The sequence below is a fragment of the Gymnogyps californianus genome, chromosome 6, assembly GCF_018139145.2.
Source record: "Gymnogyps californianus isolate 813 chromosome 6, ASM1813914v2, whole genome shotgun sequence".
In the NCBI taxonomy this organism is placed as follows: domain Eukaryota; kingdom Metazoa; phylum Chordata; class Aves; order Accipitriformes; family Cathartidae; genus Gymnogyps; species Gymnogyps californianus.
In genome coordinates this window covers 35743597-35770479 of record NC_059476.1, presented here as the reverse complement: position 1 = coordinate 35770479, position 26883 = coordinate 35743597, and the positions used below count along the sequence as shown (strand labels likewise).

The 26883-nt window shown below is 38.9% G+C and overlaps 1 long non-coding RNA gene across 8 annotated transcripts in view; it reads right to left on the bottom strand.

Moving 5' to 3' along the window:
- LOC127018083 (uncharacterized) overlaps positions 1-26883 on the bottom strand; it is a 284395-nt gene that overhangs the window by 118622 nt on the left and 138890 nt on the right. The window lies entirely within an intron of this gene.

Here is a 26883-nt window from a genome sequence, read left to right as displayed (position 1 = left end):
TCAGGAGATGAGACAGGATTTTATTATTATTTATTACAGTATTATTGTTAGAGTAGCGTCCATATGAACCATCTGATAAAAGGTCTCATCATGCTTTATGTTTGATAAGCATATAACAAGACGCAAGACACCTCCTGCCTCTGACAGCTTGCTTAAAGCACACAAAGAGCAGGCAGAAGGAAGCATCAGAGCCCCATTTAGTATACTGGGAACTGCATCACAGATGCCATCTTTGCCAAACTTCAACCACTTGCCTGAGTGGCCACAGGATGTGGCAAGATCAAGAATGTCTCTTAAGCCACATTTCTTGACCGTAGTCTATTCTAGACTGCACAGGTCAATCTCAGACCTATATATCATTAATGATACCTCAAATATTAGCTGTTTGAGAAGTCACTGCTGTTACATTTCCTAGATACAGGTTTAGTACTTCACACTAGGGTAATGCAGGTTGCCAAATGGCAGCTATCAAATAAAGCTTAAGTAAAGGCCTCAAATATGGAGCCTTTCATTTCTCTAAGTACCTATTTCAGTTTAGTTCTCATGGTGTCAAGGGTTGCTTCCCAATAAGTGTTAACATTTCTTGGTTAGTACTATGTTGAAAATAAAAAACTACCACAAAAAATTATTGTTCTATTATGAGTCTCAGCAGAAACAATAATCAGGGAAATTTCATATCCGTAACCCATAGTCTGGCAATCGTTTTAAACCAACCTTTTTAACTTTATGTCTGTTCACAAAGATCATTAAGCTACAGTCAGGGAAATCTTTTAACAGACATAAGCTGCTCCTACACTCTTTGATCAACACAACTGAGATTCTTTATTTTAACAACCTCTGTAATTGTCTCAGACACACATGCCCTGAGCAACATAGAGAAGCAAAACTCCACATAAATCAAGCAAGCTTTTTTCCCTACAGGCTGGAAATTAAGAAACTGAGAATGAGATACTTGGAAAACCTCAGGAACCATGTAACGGGGTTCACACTGTAAAGTTACAAAGCCAGGAAAAGCAAAGTCCCCAAGGAAAAAACCTGAAACACAGAAGGAATTTTCCTTGTAAACCTCCAATCTGCCCCATGACTAACTGGCCATAATCATCATACAGGCATCTAAGCTAAATAAGAAAACAAGGACATAACTGCTTGTAACAGATCTTAAGGTTTATCATAAAATAAGATACTTAGTACCAAAGCATCTGACAGAAAAATAAAGAAAACCAGTATCTTTTCACTTATCCCTGCTAACAGCCAAATCAGCTGCACATGCAGGAAGAGTAATGCTGAAAGAGTTTGTGGTGTTGCAGTTACATGTTGTCCTGTTTTCTCCTTTTCACTGGTGTATTCTCTGTTCAGCATGCAGAGTAAAAACTGTATACTGACAAGTTTTAAGGAGAAACAAGTCATTTTAAGAGAAGAATAGGTGCCTCTGATCTCCATCCTCGTAGATCAATGGCCTCAAAAAGCTTTCAGCATGCCCCAAGGACAAGCTGTAGTGGCTTTAAAAGTAGAGAACGGATCCCCTCACATTCACATTAAAAATCATCATCAGGTTCCTGAGCAAACTAAAGAGAACAGGACCTTGAATTTTCAGTGCTCGTTCCAGCAGCCAACACACACATAGTCCAGGGCTTGCTTCTGCTATATGACAATGGAGAGCTGTCATTGCAAGCATGAAAATGCATGAACCCTTAGGAGGCACGCTTCCTAGTTCTTATTAAATTGATGAAAATGTTTCTACCTAAAATATTGGCTCTGGAAAAGCACTAGTAAATTGACCTATTTTGCTTAGCAACTTACTAAAATACTCCTTTGTTATACTGAAAGAATATTAAGGATTTATCATAGGAAAAAAAGCAGATCCTCTCCTTTCTTCAGTGAACTTAACATACTTACTTGTACTGTATATATAGATGTAATAATCGGGTACCATGAAGTACCAATTAGTTTCAGATATTTTTTTCCTGGTAAAACAATTAACGTAAATATTCCATTTCTAACCATCTCATTTTGTATGAGAATAATTAATTTTAATAAGTCTCCCTATAATGGTTCACTCAATTATGTGGAGAAAGTTCTAAATCCTTATTTCCCAAGCATATTGCCCTATGGCAACTATATTTGAGACTTACACTTTCTCCTTCTGTTCTGGCTCCCTGAGGAACGCCTCTCCCACAGGACTCTGCAGCTCTTTAGCCCAACGAGTCCCATCAGCTGGGAGAAGGGAGTTTCATGTTCAGTGTAATTTCTTGGCATAGAGCACGTACGCAGAATGTGTGCTCAGACATTAGCATGTTTGGAGAGAACTTGTCTCACTCAGTGTTTTGCACTGCGCTTAGCACCAAAGGGAACTGATCTCAGCAGGGGATTCTAGATGTTACTGTAATATAGATAAAGAATAATAATGATGTTTATAAAAGCAATGAGGCTTTCAGATTAAATGCACTACAGCAATGTAATCTATTATGAGAAATTAGTCTTTTCTATGAGAAAACTTCTAAACCTCCACTTAAGAAGTCTGAAAAATGATGCAGCTCCTGCAGATGGAATGCATCTTCCTTTACCACAAAAGCATCCTATTATTTGAGAACATTAACGACCAAATGATCATTGGACTCTAACAACTATTTTTCATAACTAAGATTCTTAATCCATTTGTCATATGAATAGAAAATAGAATTAGTTTTGGAATACTTATGATAATCCTTAAACTGTGCATAAATAGCGCAGAAATGATTAATTCTTAAGAAAACATAAAATTACGAGAAGGCAGCAAAATGCTTAGTAAAACACGCAGTCAAACATTTTATACTACATTAACACAGCTGCACACAACATACAACTTCAATACAACTGAATCAAAGTATTAAAAGAGGTCATCATGTTGTGTGGGCGTGTTTGTATTTTTGTAATACAAAACAAAGCAGGTCTTTTTGCTTTGGGTCCCGTCCCCCCCCATATCCTTTATGGGGCTGATTACATAAACGAGCATAAAGTAACGTTTCTCTAGTCCTTCCTGAACTTCAGTAAAAGCATCTTATGGAGAAATTCAACCCACCTTCCATCCCCAAAACATTTCAAGCTCCATTTGCTGCAGAATGCTGATACTCACCATTACCTGACCTAATTGAGAATCGTTATGCACAGCTCTAACTAAAGGTCCCCTGTGATCTCTAAACCTCCTCTAACGTCTTCATGAGAAGCAGCACCCAGAGAGAGCGACTAGTGTACAGACCTGACTACTAAAATGTAGGCCCAGGAGACATTTCAATTTATTGTTTTGAAATAGTGTGAGTGGACGTTCAATGACTCTGCTTTAAAAGTATATAGGGACTACTGAAACAGAAGTGGTTCAGAGTTTTTTTGCCATGAATATTCATAGTTTACATTTAAATACTTTACCTTTTATTCTGTTTTAGTTTGATTACTCATACAGTAATTTGAGCTATATTGAATTTAATGTACAAAAGCAAGCTTTCTTAGTTGAAACCTACAGAATGCATAAGGTTGTACTTTGGAATTTTAGGCTATTAAATAAAACATCTGCAGGAAAATGGAAAATAATGATCTTTCTCTGATTTCAATAAAAACTCCATTAATAATCACAAATTTTAACAGGAATAAATTGTATTTCCTATCTAATTATATTCATGTTACTATGAAATATCTATTACATTATCTTTTTAAGCTTTCAATAAAATGATTTTGGTAGAAATAAGGAAGAGCCATTACAGAAACATAGTTTGAGCATTTCAATACAGCAGATCACAGTGTTATTTAAAATGTAAAACAAAGCAAGTTGAGAAAACTACAAGCAAGAAATAACAAGTTCTTCTACCAATATTATCAGGTATTAAAGAACGACACAAAACCCGGAAAGCATTTTGTCTTAAAAAAAGAGGAGAAAACTGCTCTAATTTAAAATAATAAACTTGATATATATTGTATATTGTAAGTAGCCTTTTCAAAATACTTACACAGATTAAGAACAAATAGAAGGCATTTTTAATAGCATTTTTACAGAGAGAAAAGCGCTTTTTTTTTTGACAACTAGGCTTTTGACAGAATTGGATATTTGAGTTCAGACACTAGTCAAAACAAGGTTCAAGATGCTGGATTTAAATAACAAAGAGAGACAACAGAATTAAGGCCCTAAAAAGACAATAAAGATATTTAAATAAATCACCTGTTTCATAGGCAGCCAACACTAGAATTTAGGTTGCACATAATGCATCCTTTTCAAAACCCACTAATATCAACTGAAAGACTCCCACTGACAAAAGAGCTCAAATCAGTCTGCAATCATGCTACTTCACTCAAAGTAAGCAGCAAATGATGAAGTAGCCCAACTAAGATAAAGACGTAATAACTAAAAATTCCATTTTCAACCAAATCCAACATATTGAGGCACCGAAAGAAAAGATTTAGGCAAAAAGCAGTGCTAATATTTGCAGTCTCATTCAACACATCAAAAAAGATCCCCTCCCTTCAGTAAGGGAACATACAGAGGGCTTTCATCAAACAACCAGACTTTTCATGCCCAGGTTAAGGTTTGATTCAGGGCCAGTGAAAATCAACATAGCTTTTGCTTTTCCTCCCAAATACAGGAAAATCGATGGGGTTGAGATTGACAATGTTCCAGCCTGGGGCAGAAAACTACCCCAAATCCTACAATTATTTTAATCACACAGTGATGAAACACTAGTGTTAAGCAGTGATTCATCTGGAACCACTAGACAGCAGCCCCAGTCTCACCGGGCAGGCAACCACGCCCCAGCACACCTTCATCAAAACACTCACGATGCACAGTGTGCCTTGACACAGCCTCTGCCTCCCAGCTATCAGGAGGCATTCGCACGTCTAGCACAAGGCAGAGCTCTGCACGTCCAAGAATAGTAAGCAATCATATATTGCAAACAGAACTAACCCCCATCAGTAATGACGTCACATTAAGAGCTGGCATTCCTGATATTATTTGGTTGGGTTTTTTCACAGCATATTAGAGTCCTGGCCCTGCACCTCTGTTGACGCTGTAAAAATAGAGTAGAACCAGCACATAAATGGTGAGCCTCTGACAACACAGAAACACACAAATATCTGTACTGGAACCAAAATTAAAGTCTCTCGCTGTCAAACCAAAAGAGCACAGAACACTTGCAAAGAACACCACAGGTTTATCACTGCCACGAGCTGCCCAAGTCATTCAGCATGTACACAGAGACATTACCTAGACTCTGTAACTGCTATAAAAATAGAAAAAAGTACTCACCTTTGCCCTATTACTGAAAAGATTATAAAGACAGATGAGGGAGTAAATTATGGATCATAGTGAAAACCATTGAACTCATTACACCAGCCAAATAACTTCCCTCAAGTTTTGTGTAAGCATTATGGTAGAGGAGCATTGTTATGAACAGTAGGAAGAAGAACAGAGGGAAGCTTTAGTGATGTTTTTGGAACTCTACCTGGTCACACTGGCATTAGCTACGCTGGAAGAAATACAAAGACGTTTCAAAAAAAACTGGTAAGTGGGAGGACAGAAGATATCATGATGAGCAGTTAAGCAGTAGGGATCACACCTATACTGGATAAGAAACAACAGAAGGTCAGTCCTAGAAACAGGAAAGGAATTTTTTAAAGCAGAGAAGGTAAGTTTTGTTTAATGTCAGATAGGAGAGAACAGACTTGGAAAGAATAAACTTAGAAAATTGCTCTGAATACAAAACTAGAGATAGTCTGTGACAAACGAGAGAGACACTGAGTGTCTTGTTCCTGGTCACTGACAGAGCAAACGGCAAAGCTGGAGATATAAATCTGATCCTAAAGTCTTTAATCGTTCCACCTTTGCTTTGAAATACAAACTATCCATCTAAAGTACAAGTATCCAAACTTTGCAGGTATACTTGCAAAGAGTTAAAAAGTGAAATCTATCTACTGCTTGCCAGCACCAGAGCATGTTGCACTGCAGTCACCAACCTTCTCCTGATGTCTGTGGACCACAGCAGCAGAAATGTAATGCCATTCATGGTGCAGTTTACTGAACGCCTCCTGAAAGGAGGTTGTAGCAGGTGCGTGTCAGTTGCTTCTTCTAAGTAACAAGTGATAGGACAAGAGGAAATGGCCTCAAGTTGCGCCAGGGGAGGTTTAGATCGGATATTAGGAAAAACTTCTTCACCGAAAGGGCTGTCAAGCATTGGAACAGGCTGCCCCGGGAAGTGATTGGGTCACCATCCCTGGAGATATTTAAAAGACATGTAGATGTGACAGTTAGGGACATGGTTTAGCGGTGGACTTGGCAGCGTTAGGTTTATGGTTGTACTCTATGATCTTAAAGGTCTTTTCCACCCTCAATGGTTCTACGATTCTAAGTCCAAGCCTTACTGATTTTTTCCTGCATTAGACCTCAATGTAGAGTTCAAGAACAGCTTTGTGCCGCACAACAGAAATTATAATGCTCTTCCACCAGACCTCAGAGCAGCATCTATGAAGGCAAAGAAAATGTCCAGGGTTTTTCCACAAGCACTATGCACCATGGATAAAATCTACACTAGATGACTCTACTTGTAATTTTCATAAGTAGTTATTTGAATGTAGCAAGGCACAAGGTTGACTATATTACTTTTGCTTCTTACTTTTCTAAAAAAAGAAAAACAAAACCAAAGACAAACAAACAACAAAAAAAACCCCCAAACCAACAAACCATACACTCCACTATAAAAATGGGGCAGGGAAAAAGTTATTTACTTTTCCTACAGGGTTTTGACCCCCACAATTTTAAGCTTGTTTATGATCTACTCTTACAGAGTTCTTCCTATCTTCATGAAAGTGAAGCCATGTGATTCAGCACGTTACATTTCTCTTTGACCTTCAGTTTACCTACTCTATTGGGACACAATTTACAGTTCTGCTAGATGAAAGCGGAGTTCGGAAGAAAAAGGATGGAGTTGTTAGCAAAAACTGCTAAGCTAATTTTTACCTGCAGCAACATTCATAAATCTACTGCAGGCAAAGTCTTAACTCTTTCACCTTCAAAACTAAGGGAAGAAAACTATTTTCCAGTCACATTCAAAACAAATGAATCGTGTTCACTTTCAAATTTCTTAGAAATGCAGTTTATGAGAAATAAGTCCTGCAATAGCAAATGAAATTTACCAAAGGTCTTACATAAATACACATCTGTATACTTATACCTAACATGAAAATGTTTCTGCAAAATGAAAGAAAAGTAGCTGTTAAAATGTAAAGTAACTGCCAATCAAATTAATTCTTTCTGCACTACAGTGAATATGCTATATTTAATAATAAGCAAAATACTAAGTACAAAATAATTCATTAGAAATCTTGGTCTTTATTGATAGGCAGACAGCTTGTGGGTTGTTTGACCCAGTCCTTTTCATCCCACATCAAATCGTATCAAGGCATAGCCTTTTTTCTAATGCTCATTCATCCCTAAAATCTGTTGTTTTGCTTTACTGTTCTTTTGGCCAACACGGAGTAGGCAAGAACTGCCTTAATCACATGTTCTAAAATAGTTTCAGTGAAGCCTTTTAGCACTGATATATTGTCTTGCCTTTTGAGAGAGGCCCAGTTTTGATTCTCAGCTCAAGCAGTATGTGGTGATTACACACAAGTACCTGTTCAGAAGTACTGGCAGGCAGGATAGCATTGCTCTCAGAGAAGACTGATAATTGTCTTGTAGAGGTTTGATTGTGGGCAAAGCCTGAACAAAGGATCCCATGGCTTTGATAAGCAGTTGATATTCTGGGGATGTTCTAGTTTAATAAGATAATATTTTTGTTACGCATATCCTCTGCGAATCTGAAATCCTGAGAAGGTAACCAGGCTCTCAGATGATGCAGATTTTATTACAGAGGCACTCTGAAAGGAAATTACTGTGTCCCTATTACATCTTTGTTATGGTACTGGAAACAGGCAGGCTTCTACGCAGTTGCTCCTCACACCTTGGAAGAGTAAAGGCCAAAGAGTAAAGAGCTTTAGAAGAATAGGAATTTGACTGCAGATTTTCAAGCTTGGATCCATGTCTAGTTACCTTCATTATCTGAAGGAAAAAGAAAATAGGAGAAACAAAGATTTTATCCAAACAGCAACTTCACAGCTGCTTCTGTTGTTAACATGGTCATGCCATGGAGGAAACAGCCCACTTCCTCCTCTTCTCTGCGCTTCTACTGTTAAACACCAGAAGAAACAACCCAGAGGTGGCTATGTTCTCACTGCTAATACCGATCAACAAGCTACTAGAAAACAGCATTATCTGGTCAGGTTTCAGTGACAAGCTATAAGCATTTCCCTCTTTGTTTCTTGGATTCCTTAATTTCTGGAGAAAACTCAAAACTCAGCAAGAGCAGATAAACATTTCCTTCTTGGGAAGAGCAGCACAGCTCAATAGGAGGCATTGGAAGCCAGCACACCCTACTAGAGCTGCAGATAAATGTTGTGTTTCTGTCCCTTAGTTACAACAGCAAATGAATGTTTAAGTCTTATTGTTGCTTACTGCTGAGACTAAGCTCTTTGCTGATCCTCAGTACTTATGGAGTTGTTCTGAGGATTGACGGTGGAGCCGTAATTGAGGCAGACTGCAGAAAACTACTACAAGAGAAAGCAGCGGTAGAAGTAGCACTGATTTCTCCATCTCCTCTGCTAGTTTTTATCATCTTAAGCTGCAGCTGTCTCTACAGAAGCAGCATGGGTCACTCAGTTGTTGTCATCTTGGCTTCAAGGTTGTCTCATCAAAGTTACAGGACACATCTTTCCTCCCTAGTTTTAGGTACGTTTTCCAAGAAACACCACCTTTGTGCATAGCCCCTTCAGGTTCTGGCAAAAGCAACCTGAACCATAGCAATAGCAAATCTCCTTAGATGCAAATAGGCACAAAACTGAACAGATGAAGGAAAGAAAAAATGAAGTGTTTAAGATGGAAGCCGCATTAAAATATAACTTGTGCTCTTTTGCTCCAAGTATATGGGAAATTGTGCAAGTTAAGACAAACTGAACTTTTCAGTCTTTTCCACTAACCTTTCTACCATCTGTTTCTTGATTCTTCCTGTGCTTTACAGGTCACCAGTGTACCGGCTACTGTCATCAATGTCAGTCTGACTGCTCTAAACTGATTGCCTGTCAAAATCACCCAGGTGATCCAAAACAAGACCTTCCTCAAGGTCACCAGTATCTTTCCCTCTAGTTCCCTCCCTCAATAGCACTTCTTTCTGTATTCATCTGTATCCCCCAAGTTGTTAACACAAGTGTATTTCAAATAGGCTGCAAGAGCCCTCAACTTTTTCTCTCATACAAACGTAGGAGAAAGATTATGATCTTCACAATAGCATGGCATTTAATTTATACCTAGACGAATTAAAAGCCAGTCAAAAGGAACACGGGCATTTTACAGTTAACTTCACTAATTCTTTCTCAGTACACTTTATCCTTCCGTGCCAACCTTTCTTCCTATATTCCCTCCTTGCCAAGTATGAAAATCTCTTTGGTCAGACTCCGCCTTTTATCTCTGAATTGTCCTTTATTATCATCTATTCAGAATCAGTCTCAACAGTTATAAATGGCCTCATACTTTGTTGTAAGAAGCTAAGATGTAGTTTGGCGTTGGAGTCTTGCATTTTCTTTTGTTTGCTCTAGAAAGGTGGAATGATTCTTTGAACCAGTTTGAAACAGAAAGACAAACTCTTTTTCTGTGGCCCCTCAAGGCAACCTGGGACATGGAAACTGGCCTTGATTCCCCTCCTACATTATTTTCTTCAAAGTGAGAAGCACTTTTAAAAATTCTGCTAGTGTGGGTTTTCTGAAGGAGCAGAAGTATACCGTACAGTCAATGATAAATCGGATACTGATACTTACCACTGAGCTTGAGGAGGTCAAGCAGGCAAAAGCACACTTGCCAGAAGCATTGCTGTAGTGACATGATAGAGCAGTGCTACTTTTGCACAATGTTCTTGTGCAGAGACATATGTACCAAGACAGACAAATTTAAAAAAACTACTATCACCCTCAGTCAGACATCATCCATGTGTCATTGAACTGCCTTTGATTTGTCCATTCACTGAAAGTGAGGGAACTTAGCTGCATCGGCTTTCCTGTCATTGACCTGCTTTGTAAGGGAAGGAAAAATTTTACTGCTTGTTCTGGTTGGCAAACACAAAATCCTTGAAAGACTTACACCGATTGTTTGAAGAGGAGGAACAAAATACATCTTATCGGTGTTTGCAGATTGCATGGTTTGTAAGATTTTGATCTCTAGCTTTATTTTAATTAATTTCTTTATCTACCTCAAAGCTATCCAGGTAGTACAACTTTCAGGCTGGTTGGTTAGCAGCGACTGTAACTACTGAAAATACAAATATTTTATACAAATATTTTGGTCCATTCTATTTCCAATTAAATTTTCATCCCCTAACTATAAATGAGGAGTGCGCAAACAAATTGTTTGAATTTACAGCTGGGTTTTGATGCCTGTAGGCCAGATGTACTGAAATAAGAAACTGACCTAATTCCACTAATCTCAAAGGAAAGACCCTTGTTAACCTTCACGGGCTTTCATCAGCCCTTGAAACAATTGTATTCAGATGAATTGGGCAATGCTTTCCTTTTTATTCTAATCTAAATCAGGCTTTTCATAAACTATATATATTTTGTGTTCAAAAATAAGACAAGGCTGAAGGATAGGACAGTATTACTGGAACACCTAAACCAGGCTTAGCCAGCTGTACCTTTGAAGCTACTCTTTTGTGTGATTGCAGGTAACCAGCTATTACCCAGTGAAGAAAGGTCACTGAAGTCAATTTCTATCTAGCTACCAAATTCAGGATTCTACACAAATAGCTTGTAGCATTTCTCCTCTTTTACTGAAATAAATTTGTACTGACACCTAAGAAAAGCCTACCATCTTTGGGAGCTGGTGAACCCTTATTATTCCTTACCTGAGATGAGCAGGCATTTAAAGGTCATTTTTCCCGAACGTTCTTCAGGTTACTTTGGTTAGATAGCAAAGCAAAGCCCACGTCAATGAGAAGGTCAAGAACAGTCAAGTGAATACTCTTAATATTAGCAGAATAATTGGGCCTAGAATATAATAAAAAAGTCTGGCACCAATAAAAAAAAAAAAGGCCAAGAAAATTTCACTCTACTAACTTTTCTTTACCACCTATGGAAATGAGTCTCAAAGGTGTTAAAAATACAGAAATTAAGTAATTGAATACACCAAGATGTCACATTTTCAGCTTTCAACTTAAAGCTACCACTTGTGGGGAAACAAACTGGCTTAGGTCTTGATCCTCTTACTGAACCCAAACCCACCCAAGAGGACGACGTAAATGAACATTCACGCAGAAATATTCTGTAGTTATTTTCACCTGAAAATCTCTTCCTGTTAACTTTCAGTTTTGATTGCACTGGTTTCAGCTGTGCTAGTTAAGAAAGCATCTATAGCTCCTGCCTTAGCAAATCATCAAGTAGATGTAACTCTCTATTATTCTGTCCTTTGTTTCCTTATTCCGAATATCCTCAGTTCCCATCAATAATGCAGTTCTATCTGTTTTCAGTTTCTCTGCCTTCACTTCGGAGGGTGTCATTACTATTGTCTTAAACTGTATCCTAAGGAAATTTAGTTTGTCATCAATAAAATAAAATTCAAAGTTGATCCTGTATCATTAACATCTCCAAAACTACAGTGAGCTATGCAGCATGTGCATAAGTGACTAGGAGACACAGAGCACTACATAAGCTTTATTCTCTTGCAATAGCACTGACACGACGAGGCAGAGCACCCTTGGTGGTGAGCAATGAACCCAAAGGTGAAGCAATACCAGAAGGTAGATGGGAGGGCCACAGAACTGTCTTCTCATTTACATTTAGGAAACAGCGAGACATGGAATCTTTCTTATGGGTTGCATGAAGTAACTGCATCAGCATAGTCTTGTGAAGGGTTTGCTCCCTTCTGAAGTCAATGTTGAAAGCTAAAGTGTCGAGTATGCTTTAAGAAGTTTAGTAACATTTTGGGTTGCCAAGATCTCTGATTCTTACCAGTTCCCTTAAAAATTAGGGGCCCTGGCTAATCTGAAAAATGCATGGGCAACTCTTCCCATTTAGACAACCTGAATCAATCCTGTAGTAGTTAAGATCTGTCCCACATTCTGTTAATGCAGGTAATATTTCCTAATTACTCTTACTGATCTGAATAATTAGGACTTCATTCTTTTTAAGAAAAGTTCCGTAATTATGTGTGAGCAAAGGAAGTTAATGCCAATTAACCTACCCTTGAAGTGCCCTATTATCAAAGCACATGCTTTCAACACATTTTAAGATGCAGCCTCTGACTTCATACATTGACTTACATTCTGTGAAAAGGCTACATTCAACAATAGGGAGGCTCAGACAGCATTAGCTGGCAGCAATCACTGAATGATGATGTCCTGAACTGTATTTGTTTTTACTTAGCTGTTAGACAGTCTCAGTGGTTTGTAATCCTCTCTAATACTTTCTGTTTAACATGCAGGCTAAAAGAATCAATCTTTCTCCTGAATGTAAATGGTTCACTGAGGAGCAGGTCCCCACCACATTCCAGCGACAGGGATTAGGTATCACTTCCTATTGCAGCAGAACTGGGCAAGAACAACAGTTATTAGGCACAGGGTAGTTCACCAGACAGCACAGCTGAGCTTGATTATCATATGAGAATTTGTCCCAGCTCGCTGTGATTTAGCATCCCATGCTCAAACAATGGGGTAGTAGATACTATGCAAATCCTTGCCTTTCATTTTTCATGAAAATAGTTTTTAATTTTCGTTTTGATTATGCAAATTACATCTCAACCAAAAGTGAGAAAAACATTTGACTCTCACAGCCCATACTGAGCTCACTACAGTTAATGTACATGAGCCTGTGATTGGGTTCTGCTGAAGTGAAGGAGTTCACTTTTCCTAGCAATGAAATACCGGAAAGGAGAACCACATGAAAGCAGATGATATGAAAGGATACAAAGGAGCCCTATGGATTTCCACAAGTTTTATTTTTCTAGGACATTAATGATATTATGCAAGAAGTTACATGTTTCACTAAAATAGCAGCTTTTAACACCCTCTCTCAGGATAAACACATCACTAGAAATACCCAGGAACACTGCAACCAGAGGCCAAGATTCTGTTCTTCACACTAAGACACGAACTGCTCCACACACATCTACCTTCCAGTCTCTGCCCTCCTCCCTGCCCAGAAACTGTCTGGGCTACAGGTGAAACAGGAGCAACCCGAGAGCAGAGCCAGCTTGTGTTACGTAGGGGACACACACTCAGGTCTCACCAGAACACCACACCACTTTAGTGTCATCCCTCCAGCACATGTTGGTGTTCATACCCCCAGTGTGTACTGTAAACACTGAAATTCAGTTGTTTGGTGTGGAAAAGTAATTAAGTAATTTTCAGATAGTAAAAATCTGACTGAAGTTACTATGTGGATCTTCTGATATAGAAAATATTTGCAAAATAATGCAGAAAACTTTAAGGAAGATTTAAATTATTCTTTATATTGGTAGGAGAATGATTCCCCCCCCCCCGTTTCAATATGTTTTCTGGATGAATGTTGCTGCTTTTGACAGATGAGTATTAATGTCACAGTAAAAGCAGGAGCTATTTAAGCTTTGGTATTATACAGTACCACTCTGTAGAAATTAAACTCTATGTGGAAGACCGGGAACAAGGCACTCTGTGCCACTGAATTTCTACCATGACATTGAAGCAAGGATCATCTGGATGAGAGAGTGCAGAGAGGGCCCAGAATAGAAGTACCAGTACCTAGGGTCTATATAGAAAGCCAAATTCAGGGTTAGGCAGAAAAATGGTTGAAAATTTGTTGTATATATCCATTTGTTCCATTTCCTTCCAACACGAACAAACACAAGGTTTATTTAGTCACAAATACCAGGTTGTGATTATTGCTGAATCCACAAATTCGTCTGGGCTCATGACTGCAGCAGTTTTACTAACCTGGCCTGTAACAACACATAATACTTTTATTAAAAGTATTTCAAATTAAAATATTTCATTTTCAGATATTTCATTCACTACACAGCAACTATTCCCCTAACAGAGACTTACTGAAACAAAAGCGAATGCCTTCTCATACACTGAACTTAAAAGAACCAAACCCCTCTCTTTTCCTTCCAGTTGGACTTTCCTTCTCCCCCCCTTTAAAAAAAAAAAAAAAAACAACAAAAAAAACCCACACTTCTGAGCAAGCTGGTACTCTCAAAATGTTTCAAAAGAGACAAGATAAATGTTAGTGCCATTCTAGAGTCCCCAGTGCAGGATGCTGGCTATAGATGACACTACCAGGTGCTGACAATGCTCTGCCAGTTTCTACAGTTGTTTCTAGACCTGCTCTGTATCATGTGCCATGTGTTGCCTTAGAGTGAAACCTCATTTTGATTTCCTGCCTAATTGCTCAATTCAGCATTCATTTGCTAGTGGAGTCTGTCCTTTGCCAGGCTACCATGTGTTTTTCCATCATTCCGGTTCACTGTTAGAACTGGTTGAACAAACAACAATCCATAATTCACTCACATTTCCACATCTGAAATGCCAAGTTTGGTCCGCAGTCATATATAAGGATCCTAATAATACTTACTATTTGTAAATATTTGTATTACAAATTGGTAGAAACACACACCAACTCTGATCATTTTGCAAGTTTAAATAAATTATTATTTGGTACTACATCTATACTGGTCATTAGCTGCTACTCATTATCCCAAATCTTCCATTCTGTTAACCCCATCAGAATACAGACAGACACAGAAAACTTTACAGCCAACTGTACAAATGCAAACAATGCAGCTAACAAACAGTCTGCCAGCTGAAACTGTTTTTTTCAAATTAATGATAAATACTCTTAAATATCCCATCTTCTCCTGTGCACTACTTTGAGAAGGCCCTTAATTACTGTTCTTTAATGATCTCCAGTGTTCCTGTTCACACCAAATATGCAACAATGGACATGAGAAGTTAAGTTTGAAGGTGCTGTGAACATGAAATTCCCATTGATTTCAAGTGGAAATACACACTTTTATTGAGAAAGAGATGCTTGGCTCATCAAGTTCAGGCCCTTATTCCTGAAATTAGGTAACTCACAAATAGCACCAAGTAAATACAGAAAAGGAGTTCCCACATGCAGAGTAATCTTCTCTAGCTAGTACGTTAAGAGCTAGCAGTTGCAGAATAAGTCCCAGAAGTAGTAATCAATTTTCGTAAGACCAAACCATGATGCCACAGACAGGAGCAATCTACAGTTCAGATCGCAAACTTAACCTTCCTGCCCCTAAATTCCAGATTCCTTCCAAAAGAAAATCTGGGTTTGTGCAAATGGAGAAAGCCACATCAGAAGTGCCTGCATACCAAGGACAACTGAGGCACCAGGACTGCAGGAAGCCATGCTGAATGTCCCTCCCCAGTTAGGTTTCCATGAGCCTATAACTTGTTCTACAGTTTTATTAATTATCTCAGCCTTGAACCAAGCCTCTTAAATCCCATCTTTCTTGGGATCTCTAACCTTAGAGAAACTGCACTGAATAAAGGTGTGTGTATTTGACCATTTTGTACAGGTAATCAGGCAGAAAATTGTGAGAGAGAAAGCTAGTGCAAACTGATATATCTCAATTAACCTTGAGAATAATCTGTCTCAATGAGTTTGCATATGTTCAGCCCCTCTCTTTGTGAAACTAAATTAATGTAACTTTTTCCTACATACTGTTTAAAGACAGGAAGAATTCTTACCCAGCCAGTCAGATACCAGGTATTATATATATAGTGAACATCTTCATGCATAAAATACTATTTATTGTGCTTAAAAAAAACTAAATTCACTCACAGAACACTTATTTGCTGCCTTGCTGTCAGAAAACCCAGTCCATTCACTTTACCACTGTCTCCCCTATTTTCCTTATTCAATAGTGCTGAGGGAGCTAGCTGATATCATTGCAAGGCCAGTCTCCATTACCTTCGACAAAGGTCATGGTCACTGGGAGAGGATTGGAAAAAAAATAGAAGTCACTCCTTTCTTCAGGAAGGGCAAGAAGGAAGATCTGGGAACTACAGACTGGCCAGCCTCACCTCACTCCCAGGGAACGTAGTGCAGCAAATAATCCTGGAAGCCATTTAGAAACACAGGAAAGACAAGAAGGTGACTGGCAGTAGTTAGCATGGATTGACAAAGGGGAAATTATGCTTGAACAATGTGATGGCCTTCTGTGATGAGAAGAGTGGCTCAGTGGATGATGGGAAAGCAGCAGATATTGTTTATTTTGATGCTGGTAAGGCTTTCAGCACTGTCTCCCATAACATCCTCATTGACAAACTGATGAAGTATGGACTAGGTAAGCGGAGAGTGTAGTGGACTGGTTGAAGTGTCAGGCTCAAAGGGTTGTGATCGGTGGCAGAAAGTTCAGCTGGAGACAAGTCACTAGCAGAGTACCCCAGAGGTTGACACTGGGACCAATACAATTTAACGTCTTCATTAATGCCCTGGATGATGGGACAGAGTGCACCCTCAGCAGTGCAGGTGATACAGAAGGGGGAGGAATGGCTGATGCACCAGAGGGTTGTGCTGCCATTCAGAGGGACCTTGACAGGATGGAGAAATGGGCCAGCGGGAACATTGTAAAGTTCAACAAAGTTCCCTGTAACTGAGGAGGAATAACCCCAAGCACCAGTACAGGCCGGGGTCTGAATGGCTGGAAAGCAGCTTTGTAGAAAGATGGGCAATAGTGGAGAGAGTCCAGCAAAGGGCCATGAAGATGATTAAGGATTTGGAGCACTGATCATATGAAGAGAGGCTAAGAGAGCTGGGATTGTTCAGTCCTGAGAAGAGAAGGCTCCAGGGGGATCTTATTAACACCTGAGGGGGGAGAAAGAAGATGGAGATACATTCTTCTCAGGGGACAGGACAAGAGGCAATTTTCATTTAAAATGTAGGAGAAAGCTGTTTTATTGCCAGGTTGATCGAACACTAGAACAGGTTGCCCAGAGACAGTTGTGGGGTCCCTATCCTTGGAGATAATCAAAACCTGAACGGACATGGCCCTCAGTAACATGCTAATTGACCCTGCTTGACCAGGGTGCTTGGACCAGGTCTCCACAGAGGTCCCTTCCACCCCCAGTAATCCTGTGAAAAACAAGGCAATGGGATAGCCCATTCAGCTTTGTCCACTCAGAGAATGGCTAGTAAAGGAGACAGACCTGAACACACCAACAGGAAAGCGATTTACAAAATAACATTTGTTCTGGCTGACACAGCAAGCCTGGCATAGCTGCACTGCAGCCTGACAGTACAAACACCAGCTAAACCTTCCTCTCCTTCTGGCTGCTCTATCAAAAGCAGAAAAGTTTCCAACTAACTGAAAATACATCAGTGAACTGAAGTTCTTCCCTTCCAAACAAGGAAGGCTGCTGTACAGACAAAGAAGTGCCAAATGACTATTTTATCTTTATCAAAATTTTCCATTAGCTTTTAGTGAAATCCCCAAATGAACAAGAAGTTTCGAACAACAAGTTTCAAAATATTTATATTTTAGTTGTCAGTCTTTTTCTCAGGGGCATCCTAAACCATAAAAAAAACCAGCCTCTGGCATGAAATTTCCAGAAATTTGCCTTCATGGTCAACTCACCAGTATTCTTCAAAGTCTGATACCATATGTAATCTTTAGTGCTATTTAGTGAAAAGATCATACTGATGCTTCAACTGTTCCTTAATTCTCTGAACACACGTGTTCATTTGAAATACATACAACTGCCCCTCCACAGAGTGCTGCTAAAAGTCAGCTCCAGAGGAGCAAGTGGACTGATCCCTCTCATAATGCACTACCAAGAGCACAATTTGCAGCCCTGAACAGGGGTTGCAGACAGGAAAAAATTCAAAGCAAGATTTTAAAATTTTGTATCAAATGTTAAAACTATCTAAAATCAGAAGTCTAATCACAGGATATAACATCAAATAGTCAAATGACTCTGCACTATTACACAAAGAGAATGAGAGAGAGTGGTTAAAAAATATTTTGTCATCTTACTCTGAATTTGAAGAACTTGGGATTTTTCTTCTATCTTACAGATCGGCTAAAAGCCTACCAGGAAGGTTAGGAGAGAAAGAACAACGTAAGGAGCAAAGAAATTGAAGAAATAATTTAAATCTGTCTGAAGATTTTTTTTTTTTTCTTATGGTTTCTATTAAGTTACCAACTTATTCTGTTGTTTGGTGGGTTTTTGTTTTTGTTTCGTTTTTTAAATTCACTGCTTTTCAAATACTAACCTGTTTCTTTATGTAATATTAAAATTGTGAGATCTCCAGATTTAGATTTACACATTTTGCTAAAAAATTTATGGAGTAGTAGACAGCCACAATTACTGTGAATTTTCCAACTTGGAACAAGGAATTTGTGAATCTGCCCAGTGATAGCAGCAGGGTTAGAATGAGGAAGTGACACTCTGTTTTCAGGAGAATCCATATGTGTGTGGCATGTCATTGTATGCATATTCTGGCAGATTTTTCTAAAATTTGGGACCATCCCTCAATGAGATTTGTGCTCCTAAATCCCACAGGCAGATTTTAATACCCCTTGTTTTGTGGTATTTACACTTTCTTACTTATTTTGCTTACATGTATAGATGTAAATAAACCCAAAAAACTAATGATACGAAAAAAATATTCTTAAACATGTTCCATCACCTGAAATCAAACAGCTAAATTAGATACAGATACGGTACAAAGTTCTTACTTTGAACTATGGAAAAGGTTGAATTTCAGCTGGCTAATGCAGCTGGACTTAATCTTAAAAAAAAAAAAGTAGTAAAATATTCTCAACTGAAGATCTGAGAGGGCAGAGATTACTTTTTACCTGTGACAGTTAATTCTGGTATGCTGGGAGCAGAGAGGCAGTAATGACAGCTGCAAGGCAGGGCCTATCTTGTGCTGCAATTCTACCCTTTCCCTCCCTGTCCACTGCTGCATTTCTCTGCATCTCTCCAAATGCACATCTCATCCTAAGCACCAATTCTTTCTCTACTTCAACACACCAGTCTTGAATTTCCTAAAAAAACCAACCCCAACAAAACCAAAACAAAATAAACCCAAAACCAAAAACACCACACAAACAAAAAAACACATGCAAAACTTCGCAACAAATATCAGCATGATGGATCTATAAATATGAACTTATCCTGTAGATTATTTGGATACTCTCCTTTCCCACAAAAATTAGTTTGGGTGAAGTGGGCAACCTTTAATGAAACAGACATCTTTTCAAAAGTCATCACAGGCATTAGTTAAATTTACAGCTAGCCCTAACTTAATCTTGACCTGTGTTTGAACACATTGTTAGCATGTCATTAAAATGGGTAGACCTATCTACATATGGAGATCAATTGCAGCAGGTGAAAGTAAATTACAGAATTGATTACGCATATGACAATTGGCAGTATCTTGGGATAAATGTCATGATGTATTTGGAGACAAGTAGGCATAACCATCTGCAACGGTTGACTACAGTGTGGGAACACATCCAACACACAAACATAGACAGGTTTCAAGAGCCCGATGGAGGTGTGCAGCATCGCATACCAGAAGCTTGCTGGATGAGATACAGCGTGTTCTCAGACCATATGTCTGCTCCAGAGAGGACTCTGAAGCAGTGTTTCACTCACTGTTTTATGCCCTACTCACTCCTAGTTACTCCCGACTCTTTAGCGGAAAGAGGCACTGCTTGTTCACAGATGCCAGATTCCCATATACCATCAGTGCTCCATTATTTGGTGGTATGGACAGGCACAGCCTAAACAGCAGAACCCAGGAGGTTGTGACGGTGTGCTCCCCGCCGCCCCCATCCTGACCTTTATCTCCCATAACCCTGCTCAAGTGAGAACCACCAGTGGCGGTCGTAACGGATGCATCTGGTCGTGATGGCTGCATCCGGCTCAAAGTAGGTTCACGAGTGACAGATAACACCACAATATCCAAGGGCGAGTTGAGCACGCACCAACCCAAATACGGCTAGTATGCAAAGATGACTATAAGTCAATCATCTTACTCCATAAATAGTGGACAGCCCAGGGCCCATTGAGGTCTCCTGCACAGCAGCAGGCTGCATGCCAGGATCTCCCCTTGGGTAGGGATGCCTCTCAAAGTTACTCCTCAAGGTTGAGAGAATCTTTATCACATCAGATACTCGGTAAGTGAATTGAGAATAAGAGCGCTGAAACTTTGAAATTTTAGCTAAGTGATATAAAGGATTGATTGTGCATATGTAATACTTTAGACATAAACTGTTGACCAAGTCTGGAACTAGGATTGGATCCAGCCGCACCTAGACTCCTCTCTGAGAAGGAGTTTAGAAAGCAAGGGGGTCCTTCCTGAACCTCATGACTGAACAGGAGGGTCTCCCTGACAGTTTTGTGTGACCCTGTCCTCTGTGCAGTAAATACTCAAGCATACCTTGCCATCCAATCTTGTTAAATCGCTGTCACATTTACCATCAAACTTTGTTAAATTGCTGTTTTCTATCAATAAGCATATTGCTACTTCTCTCTTACGAGTAAAGTGCGTCACTCCATCCACGACAAAGGTACAAAAATGACAGGGCATTTTGCAGAGCATCGTGCACCCATACGTCTGGGTAGGGAGCGCCCTTGGCAATAAGCACTTATAGGACTCGTGCAAAAGTATTTGGAAACCCTGTACTACTTTGGGCTGTTTCAGTTCAGGCTCACCATCGAAATTCGCACATCTCCCCACAGTCACACAACACAACACCTCCAAAACCCAGAGGGCAAGGTGACCTAGTGCTACTGCATGCACAGCTCTGTACAAATGTGTAACTTCCCATGGAACCAATGCCAACCTAGACCTAACATATTCACCTGGACTTCAGCTAATATGGCAAACGTTAAACTAACATGGTATAGTTCTTTACGCTTCAAGTTCCTGGAGTATAGTAATGACGCTGGCTAGCTCTATTGAAAGTCTATTTAATTCTGGCAGACGTATTAGAGAAGGCTGCAATCTTGCAAAAGTTAATTGCCTTCACATCTGAGACAAGCAGAGAGCAGGACCACTGTTTCTCTGTTGCGGTGCATCTGAGTCACCAGAACTCACCACACCTAACTTGGCACTGCAGGGAGCTACCTGAGTCCTGCACCTGCAGCACTGAAAAATGCACGGTCCAGATAAACTACTCATGGATAACTGAATGTTGATTACACTGTCTAGCAGTACAGAGTATATCACCATGGTGAATACATAGAGACTTTTGTGCTGTCCCAGATGAATCCTGACAAGGGAAGTTTCCTGCTTTCCTGTAGTACAACCTAGAAACAGTTGTGCAATTTCACAACTGTAAAATCTGTTCTGCTCATAATGCAACTTTGCTGTCACTCCTCAATACTCTGAAAGTGTCACAAGCCTTCTACACACGCGATATAGTACTGTGCTAAAGCTACAGAAATGCTCACTTGCAAATAAAATGATACACAAACTTGCATACCTCATCAATACTATTTTGTCTTTGTTACTCTGCTCACTCTTCCACTCTTCTTGTGCTCTCTGGACCATACAGTTACAGACAAAGTGTCAAGTATAATAAGTTAATGTTTTACACACAGTACTGGCTCCTTCCATACCTACTGTTTGTGAGCTTCAGCATGCCCCAGTAGAGCAGTGCTATTACTCTACGGGTTGTTGTCTTCCTTCAGAGTTAACTATGATTCTAACACAGGAAAACTACTTATACTTCTGTCAAACAACTACATTTAGGATTTGCATTAATAAGTGTAAATAGACGTACGCTAGAGGCTATTTATTAGGTAACAAACATAAGTGTTAAAAAAAAATCATAAAACCCCCAAGAAAAATCAGATTTTGATATTTTGACAGTTGTTTAACCTACAAAAAATGTTTCAGTAGAGAAGACACTCATTGCCTACCCAGTGAAGCATAGATGAATCCTTCTTTTCTGAATAACTTGACAAAAGTGGGATATGGAGTTCATTATTTACATCAGGAAGCCTGTTGCCTTATGCTTCATTAAATTTGAAGACTGAATTACCGCTTGAATGATCTCTAGTAAAGAAGATCACTAAAAACCGTTCCAGTAGATTAATAATTCTAAAAAACTTTGTTCATTTTCCAGTACTACTAAAGAAAAAAAAAAACAGCCGACCTATCAGGTTCAAACTAGAGACTCCACAAGCAAATACTGACACATGAAGGGGTGACAGGAAAAAAGGTAGGTCTGCAGAATTCAAACGTGCCATCACAAGACTAGTTTTGCTCCTCTTAACATAGGTGTTATGGCTAGAGAAGTTTCAGAAACTCCCCAGCTAAGACAGGTGCCTTGAAAACCAAAAGCTATCACTCCTGGGCTGCAATTTCTGTGAACTGTTGGAGAATACAATACAGTTAATACTCCTACTCACTTTCATGCTTCTGCAAAGCCCTGCAAAAAATAAATAAAAATCTACTCATCTTCAACAAACCATACAATAAAGTTGAGCTCAAGTTTAATGGAGGACTTAATGGAGCTTGACCCTACTCAAAAGCAAAAAGTCACCACACTCAGCCATCCTCAGTAGCTGTGCCATCCTATCACTCATGAGTCTGATATAGTAGGCAGAGTCCATTAAACACAAGGAATTCACGTGTGACATGCTGATCTTCTTATATTATGCAAGTAAAACAAAATATAACAAATACTTTAAATTTAAATAAATCTGAGCCAGGAAATATAGATGTGAAATATAGATACGACAAACACAGGTCATATTCTAAAACACACACCTTTTTATTATTTGGAGTTTACCTTACCTCCAATGGCACACGTGCTATGCCTATGCAACAAACCAGGATCCAAATATTGCAAGTCTTGCCTCTGCTTTGATCAAGCAGCTGATCTTTCTGCTTCTCTCCCCATCTCCCTTCACTTTCTGTATCCTAAAAAACTTTGATATGTACCTCATCCTTGTTTTCCTGGCTGAATGGTTTAAAAGTGGGTTATCTCCTCAAATAGCTGAGGTATAATAACAAACAGCTGCCAATCTTACCACTTGAATACGGAGAACAGGAAGGGGCTCAAACATTTGAGAATGGTTTCCCTTGGGAGATCAAGGAAATTAGCTGAGATGACTCATTGCAGGACAGGGACCAGACTTACCCAGAAGAAAGGGTTTGTTCAGGTTCCAGGCATTAGCTTCATGCTTATTAGATGCAGATTAATTTTTTTTTGGACAGAGTATTGGTTTTCCAAACGCAAATAACTATCATATTTTGATGCGGTATATGTTGAATAAGAGAACTTGGATATCCTGAATAAGAGATAACTGAGATAACTTGGGGCTGACTGAATCAGGACAATGACTTGAGACCCCAGAGAGCATAAGAAGTGACCCTAGAATGCAGCAACCTCAAGAAATCCCATTTCTGTTTGCTTTCCAGAGGGCTGGTACTGGCTTTATTCCAGAAATGCCCATTTGGAATTACATAGGCAGAAGTGCCTTTAAGCCAGCGGTAATAGCCTGATGGGCTGGAAAACATTGACATCTATCTTCTTTCCCCAGATGACGACAGTTTGTTGAAAAGACTTTGCTGCATGTTCATAAACTCCCCTTCTCTAGCCAATTTCGCTGCCCCCTGAAAGGCATACTTTAAACAAAAAGAAAATTTTACTGGAATTTTTATTGTCTACATTCCCATTATCATCAACTTTATTAGGTTTTCTAGAATACCACTTATTGTCACTGGCGAGAAGGTGACCCAGTTCACATTACTGTGCCATTTTATAGTTCTCTGTTGGGAGAACACAAGGTTTCAGAGAAAACTATTACAATTATTTATGCACAAAATTGATATTCTGGGTTGGGTCTTTTTATCATGGTAACAGTTATTGGCCTTGGAAAATTAAATTTATATAGAAAACTATTTTGTATTTTAAAAAAATCTGTCTGTTGTTGCAATTGTATATTGCTATTCATCACAAACTTATGAAAATCAGTAAGTGCTCTGATTATAGCATTATTTCTATTAATAACCCTATTTAGATGATGTACTGTGATTTCTCTTTAAAGCCGTTTCTAAGTCATTACTATTTTTAAACATTGATCTAACAAAAGTTACAATAAAAGGTTATGAGATTGGTATAAACAAGCCAGAGAAAATATGCAATGGAACAACTATGAAACCAACTTTTAGAGCACCTTGAAACTTAAAAGAATTACATGCTCGTATTTGCCACAGGAGATTTAAAACACACTGTATCCAGAAACGCTTTTTTAACCTTTGGTGGTTTTCTTTCTTTTTTTTTTTTAATGTTTTTCAGAGTTCTCTAAAAACAAAATCAAATAAAAAAATAATAGTTGTAATTAGTAGCTTCATTTTCTAGAAGGGCTACAATTAAGGACTAAACTTTATTACAAGTTTAATGCTAAGGTGCAATTGTGAGCCTTTTATTCAAATATTCTATAGTACTGTGAAATTATATAGCCAACTACAGCTATGATATTTTCATACCTGGGGCCCCTTTCTCCCTCCAGCCTAAATCCATGAAGAACACCCCCCCTCCCTAATTCAAAGGCAAGGCTAGCTGCGAGGCTAGAACTCTTGGAAAGCAACGCTCCTGCCGGATTTTTACTTCCTTTGCTTCACTCTCAGTTCCCCTAGGCTGCACAATCCTTTCCCCGGCTGCCAGTGTGGGCAATTAGAACAATCTCAATTCAATGTAGATAAAATACTTCCTGCCCTACCAGTTGCCCCTTTCAAGCACAAACATTTAATATACTTTGGATATATGGACAGTAATTCCAATTCAGTACTAAAATCTCTACAAAGAATCTTCAGTGCTAAATACCTCAGGATTATAAAACGGCCTAGCTGTAGCAACCTGGTCAAACTGGCTGACCTCCAACCAGTTAAGCATAAAAGTGAAATAGAGTATTGCTGTACTCAGGGAAAATATCGCAAGGAAATAGAGCCAAAGAGTTGCTTCAGGAAACCTGAAAGAATCACAAAAGTCCCAGTACAGTTTACACCAGTCAAAAGCCGATGTTGCGCAACCTGATTTTTGCATGTTTTTTGGATACTATCTGTAGCACTAAGATCCTTTTCAAATGTCTTTATATAAAGACCAAACTATTCAGCAACCCACAGATAACTCAGATACAGTATCTTATTAGCCAGCCTTACTGTAAATGCAAACGCTTGACACAAATCCTTGACATCTGGAAAGAACTCCATCCATTATCTGGGAGGATTTCTGTATCCTTTGCAGCAGACTCTGTCAGTTACTAAGATAATATGCTTACTTTTCCCATGTAAATTGGTATCGGAGAGGTTGTAGTCCTTCACATTACATGTGACAATCCCAAAACATATGTGCTCCTGAATGAAATGTTATTTGGGATTTTAAACATGTTAAAGGTTTAAAGAGAAAATGTAAACTGTGAGGACATTGTAGCTGATAATATGCTAATGGCAGACTGTCAAAGTAAAGATTGTTAAGAGTCAGATTGTCAGAGTAAGTCACAAAAGAACATTCACAAGACAAGACCTCTTTCCAAGAATTGTTTAAGTGCTGGGAACTTCTCATACTATCATGATCATGCTCCTATGATGTTCTTTGTGATGCGAGCCATAAGTCTATCTGTTTTATGTTAGTGACAGCATTTTAAAAGCCCACCCATGAGCAAGCTTTCAAATATACGATACCTAAGATACCTAAGGAGGCAAGTTGGGTGATTCTTAAAATATTTAGCAGAATAAACTCAAGTTTTCTCCAAAGAAGCTATGGGGAAACCTAGAAACAGCATATATACTACATGACCAGCTGAAAGCTTCAAAAAGATAAGTCTATTGTATCATAATAGGGACCATACCCTCAATCAGATCATGCACATGGGGTGTGAGGGTGGGGAATGTCAGTAGCTAAATTTTGCTGGTTTTTAAGTACACTTGAAAGCCATAAATAGGGTTTTGATTTTCCTACAATCACAGTTCAAGCATATGGACAAAAAGGTACCATCATGCCCATGTGAAAGCCCTGCTCCACTGACAATGTACAGCACCTTTCTGAACTGAAGCCCCCATTCACTGAATCACTTAAGTTTGTACCGAAGAGCTCTGCTGAATCAAATGTGTAGGTTTTGAGCATTAGTAGTCCTCACGTACTAATTTATGAGCAATTCTCCCACAGAAACCCATTGGGCTAAGTCTGCATGAACCTCACAGGCTCAACATTTTCAGCACTCGGGCTGTCTTACTCTAAACAATAATCCAATACCTATGGTATAAGAGCTTCTAATTACAGTAAATTACTAGGCTGCCCAACTCAAGGAGTTTACCTTTTCTTTACAACTGACGTGAGTCAAACAATATTCTGAGAAGTAAATAAAGCAGTGACACAGCGCCTGTTGCAGGGGACCAGGGAAGGCAAATTGCAGAATCCATCTTTGTGGTCCACAATGCACAGGTAAGGCTGATACAGCTCTACAAATTCCAGATGGTACATGCAGTGCCCAGATATTTGTGTACAGTCTGTTGCACTGATGAATTAGGCCTTCTTTAGCATATAATATTTCACATACATATAATATCTATACATTTAATATATATAAAATATGAAAATACTGTTGAGCCTTTCTCAATTTTAAATTTCATGTATGCCTCATTTTCAAGAAATGTAGGAAGGATGAGATGCTACCAAATGTGAAGAAGAGCTCAGTTATTGCAGTATTCATTAATGTTTCTCTTTAAAAAGAACAAACAGATGCTTAATTTCTTACCCCAACTTCAATACAAATAAATAACACAACATACAGTTTGAAACACACAGTTTCA